Source organism: Chanodichthys erythropterus, chromosome 9 (assembly GCF_024489055.1).
Source record: "Chanodichthys erythropterus isolate Z2021 chromosome 9, ASM2448905v1, whole genome shotgun sequence".
Lineage (NCBI taxonomy): Eukaryota > Metazoa > Chordata > Actinopteri > Cypriniformes > Xenocyprididae > Chanodichthys > Chanodichthys erythropterus.
The window spans coordinates 17,234,834-17,247,304 of NC_090229.1; positions in this window are offsets into that span (position 1 = coordinate 17,234,834).

Below are 12,471 nucleotides of genomic sequence, written 5' to 3' on the forward strand. Positions count from 1 at the left end.
TGGAGTATCCATGGTTTCACCCATTTAGTGCGCTTTCTCCGTATTTTTCTCATCCGCTTCTTCTTTTCCTCTTCCACAAGCAAAAGACCAAGGGCTGACAAAGCCAGTGCCATTTGCAACGTGTCGGACATTTTTGAAATAACACGAATCCGTATGTGATGAGCGAGAACTGGTTTTTCATGCACCTTTGTTTATGTTTTGTATCCCTGTAGCTCTTCCGGTCTCCCTAGCAACGAACCATAGCAACGAACACAAACTACTGCCACCTGCTGGCATGGAAAGGCATTTCATCTCACGCAGGCGCAGAACGGACGTGCTATTTGGCCGTCGGCTGTCGAACGTCGGCTTGGTGTGTCAGGGCAACTTTGGACCCAGACGCTGCCGACGCCAGCCGACGCCAGCCGACCCCGCAGTCTGCTTTCGTCGCCACTAGTTCGTCGCCGTCGGCTTGGTGTGTTCCGGCCTTGAGAGAGAGAGAGAGAGAGAGAGAGATTGATTTGCCTATTTGCATGTGCTGCTTTCAGGAATGCCAAACCATTGATGTACTTCTGGTTACAAACGTCTCAGAAATGTTGAAATCTTTCCAGAAGATTTATCAGTTACAGTGTAAAAGGAAAGAAACACCAAACAGATAAATGTGAATGAGGTGAAACGAGACAGGAAATATCTGTTATCTGGTGGTTTCAGTGGATAATGCTGGTATGTTACAGTAGGAACATTGTCACTGCATCCCCTAGCAAATTTTATTATTTAAAACAATGGGTTTTTCCTATGCTAATTAGAGTGTAAATTTTTATTTACTGAAATGTCATGGAAAGATTTTTTTGAGGAGTTTCGTCAGCAGAACAATCCAAAATCGCGAGAGGTATTCGGAAACCGTGCTTTTGAATCGAATAGGCATACTCGTTATTCCACTTATCGATTTCTTTATGTGTATTTTAATATGACTTTAAACCATTGAAGCGTAAGAAATACCGCGCTGATTTTCTGTGCTGCACACACATCTAAAGCGTGCGGACAGAAAAAGTGATTTTAATGTGATTTTAAACCATTCGAGCTCAAGAAGACTTGTGCATTGTTTTCTGCACACATCCAAAACATGCGCACAGAAAGCTGCCTCTCATACTGAATGGGCGTGATACTGAACTGAGTTCTCTTTCGCATATTTTTGCACTTGAACTGACAAATAATGGACACAAAAATGTCAAAATATTCTTGTAAACACAGTTTGCTATGTCTGAAGTAAACGTAAACAGTTGACAAAGAAAACACACAACAGTATATTGGATAGGTTCAGCTCTTAAAGTGAAGGCAGCCTAAAAATCCTGCTGCCTTCAATAATAACATGAATCAAATAACAAAGAGAAAATTCACTCACTGTTCTTGAATAACTTTTGTAACTATATTTTTAATGTATAATTTATTTATAAAGTGCAGTGTTATTTTACATTTGATTACAGTTTCTGCACCTAGAATATCTGAAAACCTTATAACACTGTTGTATTTGAGTGCAATTGCTAATTTGCTAAATAGTGTTTACTTGTCTGATAAACACTTGTCCTATGGTATTTCATTGTGTAAGTGTTCTTTAGCCTGTCCATGGTATTCAGCTACAATTAAATGTTTTGCAATGAGACGTGCAAATGTGTGCAAATAAAAATAGCAATGTCACTAAACGCATTCTACCTGCACGGTTCTATTCCGGGCCAAGAACTGTTTTCATGCCGTACTGACTGCCGTACCAGGCTCAAGTAGAATTATAATTGGAACCACACAATACAAATATTAAAGCCAAAAATATGTATCAATGCACTTTTCATGAAAAATAAACTTTCTATATTAAGCCTTCCTTCCGCCAGAAAAAATAGTCCCTGACCATGAACAGCAACAGAAGTTTCATTATTACGCCATTAGATAGTGGTCTTTATGAGTGTGTCAGTCAGTAGGATTTTACATTGAAAAGACAGAATTGTTGTGAACATGGAACAAGACGCAACTTACAAAAGGAAAAACCCCTTAACTGTTAAAACGACAAGATAATACAACAGGGGCCGTATTCACAAAACATTTTATCTTACCACTAAGAGTTCTCCTAGCAGTAAAAGTTGTTAGCTAAGAGTTTTCTCTTAAAACCTATTCACAAAGCTGCTGAGACCAACTTTTACTAAGGAATAGACTGAAGTCTTAAGCTAAGAGTAAGGGCGGGGTTGACCTCGTTGCTATGGAGTATACACACAGTGATTGGCTGATGGGGAAGGAGTCAGCAATTTAATCATAGAAATATTGTAGAATGAGGTGTCATGTTTCCATATTAAAATAAATGTTGCCATATTGTTGCCATAAAGGTTTTAAAATATAGGCTAAGTGTCACTAATTAAACTAGTATATACAGTTTACATATATATATATATATATATATATGTTTTTTTTTTTTTTTTTTTTTTTACTCTATTCAATCATTTGTAAGAGTGAACTAATGAAAACCACTGGCACAGGTAATCAGACAATCTTTATTTATTTGTTAAAGATTTTTTTGGCGTCTCATCGTAGATTCAAATCTATAAATCAAAATGTATTGCATTTAGGAAGAAAAGGTTCAGCACCTAAGGCTCTGTCGCTATTGCCTCAATGGTGTTCAGTGTCTTTGGGTGGATTAAGACTGTGCATGATTTGGTCTTACCCACGTAGAAGGCAACGTTCTCAGGACCTTACACAATGTTCCCTAAAAGTTCTCAAAAGGTGATGAAATTTCTTAACCTTTACAGAACATTCGGGACATTCCTAAAACTTCCTCTTGTGGTACTGAAAGTGCTGCAGTTCAAGGTTCCGGGTCATTATACGAAAATGTGCCATTTCCCACTTTTAATGTTTGATTTTCAAAGTACTGTTTTGAAAATCTTTAAGCCCCTTTTTTGGATGAAGTAGATCCTTACCTCTCAGGAAAATGTGCCATGCCATCTCAGGCTATCTTATTATTATTTTTTTTTTTTCATATAACCAACGTAAATGTGTGTGTTTGGTCAACCCTGTTACCGACATATTAATTACATTTTGAAAAGGTTTTAAATACATATATAGAACAAATCTGATATACTGTGAAAGATAATCCCCCCTTGTTACATTAAGAGTGTTTGTGAATTGAGAATATTGAAAGTTTTATTTTTTTTTTGTGGATGAATACGTTCATTTCCAAATGACACTCTCCCAGCATCTTCTGTTTTAAGAAAAATGTATGGAAACAAAAATAAAACACCTCAATTCAATTTTGAGTGGATTATTAGCCTCTCTTACTAAACATTTACATTTAGTTGATTACATTTTTTATTTTTTAATATTATACAAGTAACAGGGTTGACACATCAGTAACAGGGTTGACAACAGTTACCGTATTGGTTATACCGCTTGTTTGAGTTACAGTTATGGTTGTAATGGAGTCTTAATTGGACATTCATAAACCTTTAATTCAACATGACTAATCAGCATATTTTGTAGAAAGCTCTATTGAGATATTTTAGCATAAAAATTATGAAAAATGATGATGATTCTGCTGATGTAAATGTAATCAATTGTTTTATTAAAACATTAACATTACATTGCTATTAAATGACCAATTGAACATGTTTGGCCTTAACAGAATAAGCAAAAACCACTAACGATCACTTACTAAAGGCCACTATAAAAAAGTATAAAAAACAAAATGCAGATCATATGATTATGTAGGCATTTGGTGAGTGTGTTGTAACATGGAGGAAGTAAACTGGTGAAAAATCTTATGTCAAGAGAAATTGGATTTAAAGTTTAGACACATATCGACATTTCAGAGTGGCCATTTCCTGATTCTATCCTGAAAGTGAATGGTGATGCAGCGAATTCTTTTGTTAACCATTCACACCCAGCAGACAGTCGTTAGTCGTCAACTATGTCCACAACACCGTTTTAAGTACTGGCACTCAGGACCGTAGCAAAAGGATTCAGTAAAGGAAAAAAAAACAAAATTTTGGAGAGTTAGATATCTTCAGAAAGGGCACTTATCAAACTTATCAAAGTTTTAGGCAGATTGGACATTGTATGCTTGAGTTACAACAACTTCCTGTTTCGTGACGATAATAGCATGCTTTAGCATTCAGCTAAGCGTTAGCATGATTTAGATTGTTTGTAGCATGTTTAGCACTGTATATTTTAGTTTATGTTGCATCACAGTGTTTAACAAGTCATCCTGTTGTATCTTCAAATATGGAAGTACCAAGTCCAGTTGCCCTTGATTTAACCCTTCTTGGGTATACAACATGGGTAAGACACACAAAAGCATACTTGCGTCAACCTTGTTACCCTGGAATGGTAACAGGGTTGACGGTAACAGGGTTGACAAAAAAGGTTATTGGTGGCCATTACTAGCCATGAGGGATAGGTAATGACACCACATTACGTGCCTTAATGAGAGGCTTAAATGTTGTTATATATGTAAATTTTTAAATATGTACAAATAACTTTTTAACGTATGCTTTTCTGGTAACACAATGACACAATGAGCGTGTCCCTGTCTTTCAGACATTACATAAACTCAAAGAAAATTCATTAAAAAGAAGAGAACACTTACTTGTCTTCTACCATCAACTTCATGAAAGGCAGATGATGTCACTTCCTGGAACTGATGCAACTTTTGGAACAGTCAATTATCTTTAAAGAGGTGTTTTCATAAAAAGTAACAGGGTTGACGAGAACCTAGGGACCCACCTAAATTGTGTGTTTTTTTAAAATTTGACACATGTTAAGAATAAAATCCATTCATGACTAATGAACTGACACTTAAGGCTTTATACAAGTACATGTTTTTTTATGATAGTTTGACTTTTTTGGCCTCGATAGCAAGTAGAAGTAGAAAAATCATACTGAGGGACAGGCCATTTTCAACATTTCTGCAAGATGCTTTGCACAAAAATGTGATTAAAATCCTTTAAAAACAAAAGAAACAGAAATTAATTTATTCTTATATTATGAGACATATTATGGAAACTAAATTATAAAATATTTTATATGTTTTATGGTTTATTAAGATTTACAGAGATTTTTTTTTCTTCTGAGGCACACAAAATGGCATGTTTTTGTATAATGACCCACATGACTTTAGGGGGACGTTCCATTTTGGTTATTTTATGGTCAAAAAAAGAACGTTATAAAGAGGGCATTAGTTCAAACTTTGACCTGTGGAGGGCAGTAATACATTTAGCAGCATCTACACTGCTGGAATTCAAATAGAGTAGAAGAAGAGAGCTAGTTCAAGTTGAGCATTTCTGGTTAAAACTTATTTTTTTTTATTTTCTTTTTTTTTTTTTTCTTTCAGAAAATTAGTGATGTTTTCTGTAGATAAGACCAGTATTTCTCATCTGGTATCGTGTTGAACAATTTGAAGCTGCAGTGAAACTAATTTTGACCTTCAACTGTTTGGTGCCCATTGAAGTCCACTATAAGGAGAAAAATCCTGGAATGTTTTCATCAAAAACTTTAATTTCTTTTCGACTGAAGAAAGAAAGACATGGACATCTTGGATGACATAGGGGTGAGTAAATTATCAGGAAAAGTTTATTTAAAAGTGGACTAATCCTTTAAGGTGTTTTGTGAATACGGCCCCAGATTTCGAATTATGAACATAGGACTGACCTGAAGGAAAATGCTAAATCTGAATGCAGGTAATAAACTCGATCTCTTTCTCTTCAAAACTGCTAGGTTAAATATGGACAAAACCAGGGATTGGGTTGTTTTTACCCAGCCATTTTTTTCAACAAATTTTGGATTTATTTTTTTAGCCAGCAATATATTAATATAGTAAAAGGCATGTTTTTGCTCACCCCCATATAGGGGCAAATTTGTGGGGTATTTTAAGCTTATATTACATCTTGTGAAAAAGAGCACAATAGGTGCCCTTTAACCCAACCTGCTGGGTTTGTCCATATTTAACCCAACTTGGGTTGTTTTTAACCCAGCATTTTTTAGAGCTTCAATGAACAATATCAATTTAGAACATACAGTTTACGTTGACAAGAGTGGTTGCTAAGGGTGTTGTGTAGTGATACACCGAACCGTTGGGTGAAGCGGACATAGCCATGTTTTATCGTGGATACAACACAGCTTTGACCAATCAGAATCAAGGACAGGAACTAACCGTTTTATAATATAATATAATATAATATAATATAATATAATATAATATAATATAATATAATATAATATAATATAATATAATATAATATAATATAATATAATATAATATAATATAATATAATATAATATAATATAGCTTTAGAAGTGGTAAACGTGGTGTAAAACATAAAAACAAACAAAAAAAAGCGCATCTTGGACTAAATTTGAACCAAACCAGACTGCCCTAACAAAGTCAAATTTTCAGCATCTATTTTTGAGCTAAATTTTGACCAAATCAGACGGATCTAAAGCCCAATTTTCAATGACTATTTTTGGGATAGATGAAGGCCATGTCGGGCCGACTTGATTTAGCCCAAAAAACAATGTCCAGATGATGTCTGGTGCTGGGTTGGGTTAAGATGCGTCTTGGTCGATCGGATCACAATCTGTATTTTGTCCACTTTCAACCACTTCTGTCTTGATTTCTTCAAGGTCTATTGGCAGGTAAATGTATGTTTTTTTCTAGATGTTTTGATCCAATGGATAAAATAAGCTTGTGCAAATTTACACATGAACGCGCACAACGGAAAAACATATGGAGAGCTTTCGTTTCTGCTCTGACAGCCGCAAGACCATGGTAGACGCTGTACAGTAAGTGTGTGTTAGAAATCAGGAATGGTGAGAGAACATTGTGCTTGGTACGTTTTTCGTCTTCAAACTAAACTTGAGTCTTCAGCCGATAAATTTTAAATCCCGTCTGTCTAGTGCACTTCCCAAACTCATTAATAAGTAGGCAGAGAGTAGTCTTTTGTGGCTGTTTGAATGCATTCGACCACATGAGTGTCTACACTACGAAAGCAATCCGGTCAATGTGTTTTCGACTACCTCTAAGTGGTCGAAAGTGGATAAGCTCAAAATGTTTTTGACCCCATTTACACCTGTATTTAGTGTCGTCCAACTGTGATCTGATTGACCAATGTGTAAACAGGGCCTAATTGATGCCGCTACTCAGGATTGGTCATTTGTCTGTTGCCTCGCTGCCAGTTTCTCTGTAGCTGTCCAAGCCCACTATTTGAGAGACGTAAACAAGTTATTAATAATAAGAAAATGAAAAGAAATACATGATCATCCTCCATAATGCGGTCACTATTTACATCACGTACATCACATTTATATTACATTCTAAATAGTTCTGTTATCAGCCCCAGAGTGAAAAATGAAACCATATCCATATACCGACTGGACCAGATCGACATGGAATGGAATGGTTAAGCAACAAGAACTGTTTGGCCCATGAAGGTGGAAAATCGGTTTATAATTCATCAAGCAGCACACATGTCACATATGTCATCAGTCAGACCATTTCCAACACCCTTAAGATAAAGCTAGGACTACCTATTGTAATTGTTGGTAAAGTATGCAGTGCTCGTGTGATTATGTATAGGTTATGAGCAGAACATGCTGCATGACTGTAACCTTTGATGGCAGAGTGCAGAATGTTCCCTTCAGCCTTCTCCGAATGCTTTGTTACGTCATGCTGCAGGCCATTGTACAAACACATCCAGAGGAAGTGTTGTCCAGCTGTGTGCATATAGCTGTGTTGTCCAACTGTCTCATTGCTATTCAAACCTATGAATGTGTACACAACATTGATTGACTGGTCGTAATGCTACTGAAGTAACTACTTGGCACGTTACCTATTGCTCAATATATGTGGGTGCCGAACAATGTATGAAGGAGAACAAACAGGTATGAGGAAAATGACTAGGAATTCAGGCAGGCAAAACAGGAACAGAACACAGTGGATGCATCCAAAATCACAAACTTCTCTACTATAGGTGAAAAACAGTATGTGACAAAAAAGTATGTCCGAATTCACAGTATTCAAAAAAGAGTAGGCAAAAAGTACTCAGATGACCTACAACTTCAGGTGAGATTCTTAAATCTGTATACCATGGACACTTTACTATCCCATGAGGCCCCAGAAAAGGATTTGTGAATAGCAGTGAAGCGATGTAACAGATGCTGGTAGGTCACACATGGATATATATATATATATATATATATATATATATATATATATATATATATATATATATATATATATATTTTTTTTTTTTTTTTACATTTTTTTTACATATATATATATAGGTTTAATTTATTTTTATTTCAGTTTTAGTTTGTTTTTATTTATTTCCAGTTTAACTTCTTTCAGTTTATTGCCAACATTTCTAATTTTCTTTTAGTTCAAGTTTTTCAACTAAAATTTTTATTTTATTTCAGCTTTATTTCAATGAACAGAAATATTTGAATAGTTAGTTTTTGTTAACGATAATAACCTGTATCAGGTAATTAAACTTAATTAAACAGTGACCTCAAATTGTGTTTGGATTCTTCTGGAAAATTAAAATGAATCAGTTACATATGGCCAAATAAAGCAGAATCAAGACAGAAAGCTCATTAAGAATTGATGAAGAGTTATTAATCTTCTTTTGAAGATATCTCCCAGATATTACAGTTCCAAAATGAAATTTCCACAACACTTTTTACATACAGTAGCAAAAAAGAAAAAAGAAGTAGGTGGCCCAACATGACCCTTATCACCTCATTAAGTTGTAAATGTGGTGATAAGAGAAAGGAATAGGAAGCTATTATCTGACACTGATAAGACTGACACATTACACCATTCACATTAGTCTATTATATCTCCATGTGTTTTGTATACCACAAGGCCATCACTTTTTTCTAATAAATTTTAGGCTAATTTTTAAAATAAATAAATAATAATAATAATAATACCATCAAAAACCATTTACCATTTGCATCAAAATCAAAATTAAACCAGTTCATTGAAATGTTCATTACAGTGTCTAGCCATCATTAGACTGGCTTAGAATAAAATATTATGAATTGTTGAGCCTTTAAAGCCTGTTAAAACTAATTGAAAATGCCAGTAAAAACAGCTTCTTGAGAAATCTTTAATTTCCTGTAAGAAGGGGGTGAACTTTCATCACTTTTTCCTCTTTCACAATTTTTAAGGCAGTCAGTTTATCACTTGTCATTATTATTGTTATTATTATTATTATTCAAAAAATAAAAAATGGCCAAGTTAAAGTATGGCAATGATGTCTTTTGTAAAACAGATTTTGGAATGTGGGTGTGTGAAAATGAACATGAATGTCAGTATGGGTGTGAGAATTATATGGATTCTTGCACAAAATTCTTTTATCCTTTGTGCCTTTATACATATAATGTTTCCAATATTTTTTATTTACTAAAGAAATAACAACAACAAAAAGAGTTCATAATTTTTAAATCAAGTGAAAGTATGGCAATGACTTTTCTTGCGAAATAGAAATTTATCTGAGCATGTTTCTCCCACAGTTTCTTCAGGTCATTGAACCCGCCTGAGCGGTTTTCTCGAAACTGTGTATCTGTGTAACATCATGCATCATGCTGTTTTCAATAAGTCAAGTACAAACAAGCAAACATTTAATTCCTCTATAACCTTCTGGGAATCACCGCTGCCCCCTCCCCCCTGAGTGAGCTTCTATTTTATTTTCACGGACCTGCTTACCTATGAGCACAGTTTTAGATCTTTTTGATGTTGAAGATTGATTTTCCTGCATGGTGTTAATTTCAAAAGTCTATATTTAAGGATATTTTGTGCTTTTATCATGTTTTTTCCCCCCCAATTGTATCTAAAGTATCTTAACTCCCTGTTAACACTCCTTTCAGGTCAGATTGAGTCATTCTTTTACCTGGCTCTACCAACACTTCCTTGTAGCACATGCATTATTCTCTGCACTGTAAACCCAAATAAGTTGGCAAAACTCAAAGTTTAAGTAAGCAGAACTTTTCCTTTGTACTCATGCATTTTAAAGGGTTAGTTCACCCAAAAATTAAAATTATGTCATTAATTACTCACCCTCATGCAATTTCAAAACACTGCTTCATGAAGCTTTGAAGCTTTATGAATCTTTTCATTGAATTGTTCATGTGACTTTGGCAGTTTGATACACGATCAAACTGTATGTTAACACTGATTCGAAACATAAGATTCATGAAGAAGTGTTTTGAAATCACCCTTCACTAGATATTGTTGAAAAGTCATTTTTTTGTTTGTTTTTTTGGGTGCACAAAAAGTATTCTCATCGCTTTATAATATTAAGGTTGAACCAATATGCTAACATGTTAACAATAGCATGGCATAGCAGCTTGCTGAATGAGCACAGCAATATAAAGCATTTAATAACTAGCTCTCAAACCAAGCTGCATGCTGCACTTGTAACCATGATGGTCCAAAAACCAACATTAACAGGATTTCTTCTAAATTATAAAACATTAATCACTAAATCTCCCACTTAACATTAATCTTGCACATTATATAACACTTAATTTTAGCATTTACCCTCTCTTATGAGTGCCATGGGCAAAGTATGCTGGGAAATAGAAATCCCAGCCCAGTTTCAGTTAAACTTAAGTTTGTCTAAATTAAAAGAAATAAGTTCATAAAACTCAAATCAGTAACTATGTTAAGAAATAATGAGCGGGAACATGGGAACCAATGGAATCAGGACAGGATACATGAAAACAAGGTGATACAAACCAAAAGTATAAAATAATTCCCACTGTGTCCTCATGCCGTAAACAGAAACTAAACCGAAGTGGATTGAGGGGGAAAACAGAAACAAAGTTAGTTGGAGGAAAGTCCATGGGGAATCCGGCAGAGGGAAGGATCAACCCGAAATAGTCGGAGTCTTGTCACTTATTTACCTTAGTAATATATTTTTCCTAGCTGCAAAAGAAGATTATACAATCTTTTTTCTTTTGATAAAATCAAAGCTTTATCAGGAACACCAAGGATCAAAAATAAAGGATCAAATACCAACTCCAACTCCTTGTCAAAGATATTACTCTTTTCACAAACTATCTTGGCCCAATATATTTGTAGATGATTACATGACCAAAGACAGTGAGTGAGAGTACCAATTTGTGTTTTGCACTTAAAGGTACAGTATGTAATTTTTTAACTGTACCATATGTTTGCAGATATAGGAAACATGCTGTTCACATACACATAAGTTCACATACTTGTTTCTCTGAAAAACAATGCTACAGCAAGTTATTTTACTTTGAAATGTGCGCTCCTTGTCGGAATGTCTGTTTTGTTTTGGTCTGTGATTCCACACACTGCCGATTTACCCAATAGTATTTCAACATCTCGGTTGGCGGAAAACAGCATATTGCAGCCATGGAAGCCAGCAAACAAACTTGGTCAGAGATTGCAGATTCTACCTGACATAAAACCCATCCATTTAAAAATCTTTTTGAATGGGAGCATATTAAAACGAGGATAAATCAACTCTTCGTCTTCCATTGTCAATTGCGCTCGCTCCTGTTGCGTGTCCTTAATCTGGCAACCCGCGTGAGCGTGGAGCCTGAGGAGGAGTTGGTGGGGGGAACAACTCTCTCCAATATTTTGAATTTGGACTGCAGTACCTATTTCAACTGCTAGCTGTCAATATTACATACTGGACCTAAGGCATAGGGCCCTATTTTAATGATCTAAGTGCATAGTCTAAATCGCATGGCGCAAGAGCACTTAGGGCATGTCTGAATCGACTTTTGGTAGTTTAACGACGGGAAAAATGGCCAGTGCGTGGTCTAAAAGGGTTGTCTCTATTCTCTTAATGAGTAATGGCTGTGTTTTGGGCGTAACGTGCAATAAACCAATCAGAGTCTCATGTCCCATTCCCTTTAAAAGCCAGTTGCACTTGCACCACGGCGGAATTTGCAAGCGGAAAAACTGAATGCTTCTAGCACAAGGACCTATAGGGGCATATTACTAACATGCTCTTTAAATAACAAGAAAATATTGTGCCATTGACTTTAGACCAAGTTTCAGTTGTTCAATGGTGCAGTCTATTTCAGTTGCTTCAAAATAGCAATGCGCCAGCAATGTGCCTAAACGCAACTCGTTTTCAAACCAGCACGCCCATGGGTGCACAAATGGGCTCAAAAGCATTTGCTATTTAAACAATGTGGCGCAGGACGTGAAAATGATTAACTGCGTCAGGCTGAAACTAGCAAAAATCATGCCAGGTGTATGACAGGGCCCATAGAGGTGAAAGGTTTATTGTTAAATGCATGTCTGCGGTTTGGTGAAATACACATGCTATGTATATTATTGGCACGATTTCATATTGAAATATATTTAGAATATTTCCAAGTACTTCCCCATTCTTCTTTACTTGAGACAAAAAGTTCCCTCTTCCAAGCAAGTCTATTAAATTTCCCTCACTTTGTTTTATAGGAGACAGACTGTTGTTA